The sequence below is a fragment of the Scardinius erythrophthalmus genome, assembly GCF_964197995.2.
Source record: "Scardinius erythrophthalmus genome assembly, chromosome: 4".
Taxonomy (NCBI): Eukaryota; Metazoa; Chordata; class Actinopteri; order Cypriniformes; family Leuciscidae; genus Scardinius; species Scardinius erythrophthalmus.
The window spans coordinates 43,897,218-43,907,514 of NC_138224.1; the positions used below are offsets into that span (position 1 = coordinate 43,897,218).

General features: G+C 37.9%; 1 long non-coding RNA gene across 1 annotated transcript; it reads left to right on the plus strand.

Annotated features, from left to right (window-relative positions):
• The first annotated feature begins 1,408 nt into the window (after positions 1-1,408).
• LOC308689187 lies at positions 1,409-6,261 on the plus strand. The gene is made up of 4 exons (XR_014029967.1): positions 1,409-1,706; positions 1,855-1,909; positions 4,787-4,891; positions 5,580-6,261. It is a non-coding gene; the product is annotated as an uncharacterized lncRNA (long non-coding RNA).
• The last annotated feature ends 4,036 nt before the right edge of the window (positions 6,262-10,297 follow it).

The following is a 10,297-nucleotide window of genomic DNA, read 5'->3' on the forward strand; positions in this document are numbered from 1 at the left end:
TAACTACAGGAACACAAACTATGATTTGAAATAATTTTTGCCCATTTAAAATCAAATTTAATTATTTTGATGTATTATTATTTTAATATATGTCATTAAATTGCACCTGTCGCAGTGACTCGCAGTACCTGGATAAGCCTTGTGTTACCAGTTTCAGCATGAGAATGTTGCCTTCACTTTGTTAAACCGTTTGTCCCCATAAATCACTTTTGTCCTTATAATACACAATGTTTTCACGTATGTGTTTGTGTTTTTAAGTTTTCAAATAAAGGTGTTCCTGGGGGTGCATATAAAAATATATGGCTTGGTTGTCCAAGGATACGACATTGGAAGACAAAAAGCTCACACATTCACACTTAGTGTAAAAGATGAACAGAAAAATAATTACTCTTGATTCTGATTGACCTCCACCCCAACCTCCGACTTTCACGGTAGTCCATCCAGTCAGTCACTGATTGCGACCAAGCGTGCCGCACAAGCCCTGAAAAGTGAAGCCAAAACGTCTCGATCGCCCCCCGGTGACTGGTCCTAGTATAGGTCATAAGCCCCGCCTCCCCGTGTTATTCAACGGGACGTGAGACCAACTAAACAATTAAATTACACTTCAAATATCTTTTTTCCAAAGGTGGTTTCTTTCATTTGCTGTCGTTTTCATCACGCTGATGTAAGTTCAAGTGTCTGTTTCAAAAATAAGTTGTTTTTTAGTTAGTTATGTGATGCGGTGGTGTGTAACGTCATGATTGACAGCTGTGATTGACAGGTTCTCGAGCGAAGTAGTCACTGAAGCACCAACGGACATTTTTTTCGGGATCTTCGGAGGACTGAGGAGATTGTATTTACTTTATTTTAACAAGCCTCTTGTCGTACTGCAATCAATTTTTAAAAAAGTGTGCAGAATCCACTCTCCCTGAGTGCATTCTGCGAGAGTGAGGGCGGAGCGTTGATTTCGCGGCTTTACTTCCTGCTCACTACTGCGCAGGTCTGGTCCCGAGATCGCTACTGCGCAGACTCAAGTTCCAATATGTCAGCGCCATATCGGGACTCTGACGGCTTCAGTTCTCATCAATGGAAGAGAGCGAAGGGGCGTCGTCCATCTTTTTTTACAGTCTATGATTGCGACCATGGGTGGAAAAAAAGGACATCGAGGTGCTGGTGTTCCAGCTACATATCACATATTTGAGTAGTGTTTGGAGTTTCCCTGGTAACTGTTCCAGCAAACTTTTATTTGTTCAATAATTAAATTGGTTAAATAGAATTCAAAACAATTACTTACATCATCAATATAATTTTTATTTTGTCCTGCAAGACAGGGAAAATATGTATTTTTATTTATAATTAATATTTTTGAGTTTGTTCTGTGAGTGACGTCATCGGTAATGGACCGGCCGCGCGTGCTCTCTCTCTCTCTCACTCAAAACAGCCTGTGACTGGAGAGAGTCAGGTGTGTGCAGTGCTCTGCATTTAAGAGCGAAAATATGCTGTATTAAGTGAAGTTTAAAGTTGATATTTATTATAGAAATGTCATAAAACTGTAACAAGTTTATACATGCATTTTTCTGCCTAGAGTTCAATGTATTTTCGGAGTTTTATAAACGCACGTGTTTGTTTTATGTTGCCGCCTGCGCGCCAAATTAGAGTGCAGGTTTTTCCCTGTTAATCATTTTCTCCACATATCATTTTGGTGGATTAAGTCTGTAGAAATGTTGGTAAGTATATTAAATGTGTGTAGCTTTCATTTGGATGTTAAAATGCATGTTTATAGCCATATGTGTGACCTGTAGGCTATATTAGATGAATTGCAGGTGCTGTTATGGAGGACAGTACTTAACGTGTCTTTTCTCATACATCCTTCAGCTGAAAGAGAGTGAACCTGAAGGCTTGTGTGTTGTCCTCTGTTAATAAACTGCAGGTATGTTTAACAACAACAATAGGGAAAAAAACACTATACGATCTAACAAATTTAGGCATTTTGGCTATAATATTAATGTAAAAATATGTACTTTTGATGGAATTTTATTTCTTTAATTTAATTTGATTTGTGTGAATGTGAATTTTCATAAATAAGACACAGAAAGAAATTGATTGTTGTAATACAAGACTTTATTGTATAAAATGCTCTCTCACAACACCCTTTAAAAATATTAATTACTCAATGCCACATATTAAACACTTTACAACTGACAATCTAACTACTGTAAATCCCTGGGAGTTAAGTGTTTTGTAATAAAACTGGCTAAAACAGCATGACAAAATGAACTTATTAACAAATAAATGGAAAGAGTGTGCAGGGCTCGAAATTAACTTTTTTACTTGGTAGCACTAGTGCTCCCAACTTCAAAAGGTTAGGAGCACCAGCAAAAATTTAGGAGCACCCACCAAAAATTAAGGAGCACCACAACTACAAATTATATAATAACAGATTTCATTTCACTGGGGCTTTACACATCCTGTGGCCAAGATTTGAAATTTGGTCTTCTGGCTCTATATTATCTCACCCCGATGATATTGGCACATGATTTGTCATTTGCATATGTCATGTTAATTGCAACTCCGTTCTTTTTCCATGAGCTGCAACATAGGTTTAAATTTAGTGAAGGCAAGCTCTTCTTTGGCGATGGTGTATGCGGTGTTATATTTGACGTATAATTAGCTCTGCCAATAGAGCGGAACGACCAGCAGCATCCTGCCGATTAAAAGCCTTAATAATCGAACCTGATTTGTTTAACATACACCTGTCCCTGGGTTTTTTGCTTGGCACTTGCCACTCTATTGCTATTAATCTTTGTTAATCTTAGTTAATAAAAATACAACTGTTCATTGTTCATTCATGTTACTTCTCAGTGCATTAACTATGTTAACAAATAAAAAAAATATTTCAATAATGTAGGTTATTAGTAGCCTAAATGTTGAAATTAAAATTAACAATGGTTAACAAATTAACAAAGTGTAGTTTATTAATAGTACATGTTAACTAATGTAGTTAACTAGAATTTAATAAATGGAACATTATTGTAAAGTGTTACTGATTTGTTGTACACCTATATATATATATATATATATGTTATTCAGACGTATCATGAGTTCAGTGTTGGACAGATCTGTTGTTTTAACCATTCATTAAAGTGAATCGGTTCAAATGAGTCATTAGTTCGCGAATCGGACGTGTCATTAGTGGACGTGTAGCCTACGGCACGCGTTGTGTGATTATCTCGGCAGTTTATTTTTTAGCACAATTCACACTCCACGGTAATTCAGGAGAAAAAAAAATCTCTGAATGCTCCACGTGAAACTTTGGTCTTCCGCCCTTTTTCTATCGTTTCAAATGATTTTGTTTAATATGCGCAAGGGAGAGAGAGCAAGACAGCGCTCGTGTTGTTTGAAGACGTGAGAGTGCGTGGCGTGCACGCGCGGCCGGGGCTCTCTCTCAATGCGCCCTGTCGAGCGCAGCAGTCATTCTATTCTACATCACTCACCGATCAAATAAGGCTTTGGCGGCCGCAAAAAAAAATTCAATGCAGGAAATGAAAACCCCTGGAATGGTTATATAACGTTGGATAGAATGATGGTCCGGCCATAGCGTATCAGCGCACATAAGGTACACACTGTGAAGTAATTTGCAAACGTTTTTTAGAGAAATGAAAACAGGTCGCACCACAACCATTATTTGCACTAGCACAAATGCTCCCAAATATATTTTTAGGTCGCACAGATTAAATTTCAGGAGCATATGCGACCAAAATGGTCCCAATTTCGAGCCTTGGTGTGTAACATTTGTTTTCTTTATTATATTTTTTAGCAATTATTTCTAAAAGCTGAAGGAATCTTTCCTCTCTCTCTCTCTGGCCTACTGTTCTCGTCGCTCTTTCTTTTCTTTCCCCCCTTTCATTAGCCACTCTCCACTCTATAAGAACACAGGTGTGTTCATCAGCCCCCTGCAAAATCAACACAGAATTTAACATTAGTGATGAACCACAAGTTGAGGTACACTTGATAACAGTAGCTTGCTACGTAGCCAACATATATTACATATCAACACTGGTAAAGGAGAAATAAAATCATTGTAAAATAAAAAATTAAAGTTTTGTAACTATCTCATTTAACTGAGAAACAACGTCCAACGTCGATGTTTAAGTAAAACAGTGTTAACTAGCTGACAGGTATTAGCTCATTCTATTCGGTAATAATAATGATAAAATTGTCATTTTGCAGACAATTCACAAAATTGTACCCTCGATTTACATTATTTAAACTTTTAACAAGTCAATCGTTTACTTATATGATGTTAAACAAATACAATTTAACCACAAATAAACAAAAAGTGTTTTGTAAAGTACTTACACTTGAAAACAGCCACGTCTCCGTTTTCCGCCATTTTCAAATATAACGACGACAACTCCTCTCCCGTGGCATCATGGGATCGTAAAGTGTCCATCGTATGCGCACTTCAGAATCGCGCCGGGAGTAGTAGGTCATCCGGGTACTTTTCGCCTACTGTTTTTCGAATTCTATGATTTCGAACATACTACTCTGCTCGCGTACTGTTTTTCGCATACTATACAGTAGGGAAGTATTCGATTTCGGACGCAGCTTCTCACTTCTTTAACCCGCGCTAGTAATGACGCAACCCACTGAGGGCGGGGCTATCCGAATTGTTCAAATTATTTATTTTCCTAGTTCGTAATATTTACTGTTATTTCTTCAGCAATATTTAATATCTTAAAATTTAAATAAATAAAATATTTATATTTAAATCTTACTTTTGTCTCTTTTTCTTTTTTTCTCATAGGTTTGATATGAGCATTAGTAACCTTGGTTACACCTGCAACCTTTTATCGAGGGTTTTCACTACACGTCATCAAGCCGGAAGTCAGCCATTTTGGAGGCACTGAACGTAAACAATGCCACTGAACTGAAAGTTGAAAATTTGGCTAATTATTGCTGCTGAAAAATGGTCGTGTTTTGGTCTGTACTAATCGGTCGGACCAGGAAAAAACATTTTGAGTTCTATAGACTGCTGAAAGTTAAAGAGAAGAGTGCAAAAAACTGATGAAAGATGGCATTTGTGGTTGAGAGAGGCACAGCATCAGCCAGATGTGTAAATGAAGTGTTGATGTAAAGTAGTTAACTATGGGCTACATTCACACTGTCAGTCCAAATCCGATTATCTTTGTATCCGATTGGAATATTATCTAAAATTATGTCCACACTGTGTATCGCAACTGTTCAGATTGTGTGTCCACGCAGCTCTTTGACAATACGGCAATGATGTTGCGTTGATGGAGGGGTTTGCATTTGCAATAAAAATTTTGTCTTATTTAAATTTTACAACATGGAAATGTGTAGCCGCCACGCTGGACTACTGCGTCTTGAGCCGACTGCAGAACTGTAGGAGGCTGGTATGCACACCTCTTTTTCCACGCCGGTTTTAAAATCCGTTTCAAAAAATAATAATTTTATGCTTGTCCGGCACTTTGCAACAACACAGCCTTGTTTCGGCAGCAAACTTGGTTTTAATGTTGTTGCTGAAAGGTATCTATTAAGCTCTAATTCCAATAATCATTTGTCTTTTCCTATGGCAGCTGTTAAGTCCTGGAAATCCTCTGCGATGGTCCACATGGTCTATGGAGGACAAAGTCTTTGTGGACCACATTCTTTCCCAGGATGCAGCACCAAATGTGACTTAGCTTTCAGTCACCCTAGCTAAGGACGAGGTTTGCTTTTCCAAAACATCCAATGGCCACTGTAGAGAGGAAACTAGGGCTGGATTTTTTCCTTTTCAAAATAAAATGCCCAGACACAAACTTCTTATTTATAAAATTCATACTAACTTACTGTATTCATTTGTAGTGTCAGTTAGTATGGAGGATCCTGGGCTCCTAGCATAAGGCACAATCAAAATATCATTTGAAATGTTCTAAAGTAGTTTCTGTTAAATTCTTGGTCAAAGTAACAGGAAGCCACTGGAAAGAGGCAAGAGAGCCACATGCTCTTTTATCTAGCCTCAATTAAGTTCTCAACGTATTGGACAGTGTTGAGGTATATATCCGCTCCAAAACAGTCCGATTGCTGCAATGGATCCATGTTGTCTCGCAGTGCTATCATTTCCAGATCCAAAAGAGGACTGTCCAGTTCAGGGATATTGACCCCGGAATGAGGCACATTTGTGTAGCCACTCTCCTCCCATTAAATCTCTGGGATGGGTATTCCCTGACAAAGATGTGTGTATAAAAATTATGCATATTAAATGTTATTGAACAAATTTACACTTGTGCACTGTGCCCATATCACTACTTATTACAAAACAGGTAATCATTTCAGACAATTTAGAAAAATGGATTCTGCTACCTCGGCTTGGGGCGACAGACCCTGTCAAACAGTCACTTAATTCACAAGAATTTCAACTTTATGGAAAGATACTAGCCTGACCCTATTAGCATGCAGACACGCTAGCGTAGCTCGCTAGCTTATGTTGATAGTTGCACAATTAAACTGGTTAACATTAATAATTAAACAACATCTTATAACAAGGAGATAACTAGCTAAACACGTTAAGTTATACTTACCGCTCCCCTGTCGTTGCCAGAAGCCATGTTGAGGTCTCAACCAACTGACAGAACTCCACCGCGCTAGCCCGCGCCCGCGCCACATGCATATAGCGCTATGTGAACACGTTCATGTGATTGGCTTATAAATAAACAATCCCCCACGTGGGGTGCGTTCTTGTGATTGGCTAAAACAAGGGAGATATCTGATTGGTTGCAGATCATTCCCTGTTTAAAAAAAGGCACTTATGTGTAGAGCGAGTCAGGAGAGTCTCAAAATTCACACACAAATGCAGTGAAGTTCACAGACCGCAAGCAGTTTGTAAATCAAGATATATTTGTGTGTGCATCAGAAATACATTTCTGAATCTTGTCCTGTGCATTTCTGAATCTTGTGTGCATTTGTAAATTGTGTGTGCATTTCTGAATTTTGTATGCATTTGTTAATCTTCTGTGCTTTTTAAATTTTGTGTGTGAATTTTGTGCGCATTTGTGTATCCTGTGTGTGAATTTATGAATCATGTGTGTGCATATGTGAATGTAATGTGTGCATTTATCTTTATTGAGACTCATACTTTAGCTTCATACTATTTAAGCTACAAACAAATGTAGCCATAACACTGTTAACAAACTTCCTAGCTTTGTCAAGTTTCACTGGATTGGCACCAGCCTTCCACCGGAACCTCTGGGTCACAGCCATAGACTGTAAAAAAATATGGACGTAGTGTCCGTGACGTCACCCGTAGGTTTCTGAAGAGCATTTTTGAAGCCTAAAGTGGGCGGAGCCGGCCGTCGCCATCTTGGCTTTGCGTCACTCCCGGATAACAGAAAATAGCCAAACAGGCGGGGCGTGAGTGGAGCTGAGGAGCTTGGCTATGGCTATCTGAAATCACCTAGCTCGACGTGATCGAGTTAGCTGACGATGTAAAGCCAATTAAACGTTCCTATTTTTGCCCTTCGAAATATTATAATAGTTAAAAGACATGGCTACAAGTGAGACTGTGTATTACTTCGAGAGTGTTTGTGTATGAAGGTGATTTATGTGCATACATGTCAGTCACTCTTTCATGGTCCGTCAGCGCGGCATTGCTCAAGTGCGTAGAGAGCTTATTCAGTCCATTTTAAATTCTGATGTTGGCCGTCTCTCAAATGGGTTATGGTTTAACCGGTAAACCATAGATATATTGCCTTTGAAGTGCAAGTAAATGTGCTAGAAATCCGCGCTCATTCATGTGCATTTATTGCACGGACGGAAAAGCGCCGACGCCTGCATGATTTCATCTGACGGTAACTTACATAAGCATATTATAATCCATCTGTTCCGTGAGAGCAGAACGAACGAGCATTTATTGACGTTTTAAATTTGAAAACCCCAAAAAGCAACGAAATTGCCAGACATCCATTAGTGCATGTTCACAAAGGAAAACAACTGAAATACAGCTCTGGTTTTTCTCTCGAACGATAACGACGGAATCCAAAGACGTGGGCTTTGTAACGTTACCCAAATATTAAATTGTATGAAATAATAATCCCGAAAAAAAGCACAAACACTGCAGAGATGGCAAGTTCAGCAGCTAACATTGCTGAGGTGAAGTGACGGCTAGTAACAGCAGACAAACGGCTAGCACTGACAGCGGCAATCCATCTGTCACTCAAGTAGCTTGGCCACACCCTTAAATTTAAATATTAATCAACTAAACGGACGAGTTATAAAATAATTCACCCCCCTCACAGTTGTTATGAAGGGCAAAATGAGCTGTATAGACCAAATCCACATACAGACACCAGGCTTTAAACACGTTTTTTTCTGCTGTAAAATTTGGCATTTTAACATGGAGGAGATACAGATTTGACTCACTTCTGACAACAGCCTCAAGCGGCCAGTCAACGAATTGCAGTTTAACTCACTTCCGTGTTGGTTTCAAGAGAGAGACGGGGAGGTTGCCGCTTGGTCACAGCTGACAACATGATCTTCATGCCCAGGTGCCGGAGTTTAAGCTGGTGCAGGTCCTCCTTCATGCCGTTCACCAACTGGACGCTGCTGACCTCCACCATGTCATTGCCGCCACAGTGGATGAGGAGGACATCCGGTGCTGCTCTTCCTCGCAGGGAGTGGGAGAAGAAGGGGAGAAGTCCTTTCCACCGCACAACCAAATCAACATATCCGGACTCCTGGCAGACTGAGGTTGCTTCCCATGGTCTCCGCAGCTCTCTGGGCACCACGTCTGACATAGCTGTCACCAATGATCCACACTGTGTCTATGGAAGGAAAATAAATAAGTTTAATAAATGCTTGAGGTAATGAAAATGAAGAATTTAACTATGAAAGGTAGCTCAGTTTTTTATGTTAACAATACATGTGGGAGAACATAATCAAGGGAGCAACACCTCAAAATATAGATGACAATCCAATTTGTTGTTGTCCTTTTAAGACAGACATTATAATATCAGCTATCAAATAGCCAAGACTAGTACTTACCTCAAAATCGATCACTAAAAAGAAAAATACACAGCTTGTAAAAAATATAATGAAATGTAAAGTAATAACATTTTTAGTGTTAGCTAATATGAATCTAACCCTATCTTAGTAATGTTATATTCAGTTGATATCCAAATACACACTCATAAATTCAGGTTGATTTGCTTAAAATTGTTTCTTTGAGATGCAAGTTTTTAAGTAACATTAATTCTTATTCATGCCAACTGTTAACGTTTCAGCAAGTCATCTAGTGTTACAAATAAACGTTACCACATGTATTAAAAGTGCTGCAGTGTTTACAACCTTGTGTAGTTTAATATCAATAACATAAATAGCTATTTCAAGTTTTGTTGTGTAGGTTCAGGTTAATTTACGTCAATAGTAAGCTGGGTTTCAAGAAGTTTGTAAGGAAGCGAAAAAATGTGGACAAACCATGGATTACAAATGGAATAGAGAAGGCATGTAAAAAGAATAATGCATTATACAGGAAATTTATTGCAACAATGACAAAACAAGCTGAAAATAATTATAAAATTTATAAAAATAAATTAGTAAGTATTATAAGATTTAGTAAAAAGGACTATTATTATACATTATTGAATAAGTATAAGAGTAATACTAAAAAAAACATGGGAAGTACTTAATAGTATAATTAAAACGAATAGAGGAAAAGTAGATTACCCAAATTATTTTGTAAATGTTGGTTATAAGTTAGCACAAGAGATTGTGGAGCAGAGAAATGAGGAAAGGCCAGATGAAGTAGATATCCCTAGTAATATCCTTTCAATATTTATTAGGGGAACTCATGAAATGGAAATACTTGATATTGTTAATAATTGTAAGAATAAAAATTCAACTGATTGTAATGATATTGACATGTCATTATTAAAAGATATTATAGAATATATAGTAAAACCATTTACATATATTTGTAATCAATCATTTTTAACAGGTATATTTCCAAATAATATGAAAATAGCTAAAATTATTCCTATCTTTAAAAGCGGTGATAGACATCTTTTTTCCAATTACAGACCAATTTCTCTGCTTTCCCAGTTCTCTAAAATTTTGGAGAAACTATTTGTGCGTAGGCTAGACAACTTCATAGACAAACATAAACTATTGAGTGAACATCAGTATGGCTTTAGAGCAAATAGGTCAACTTCAATGGCAGTGATGGAAATGGTAGAAGAGATTTCCACTTCAATGGATAATAATGAATATACTGTGGGGGTGTTCTTGGATTTAAAAAAAGCTTTTGACACTATTGATCATG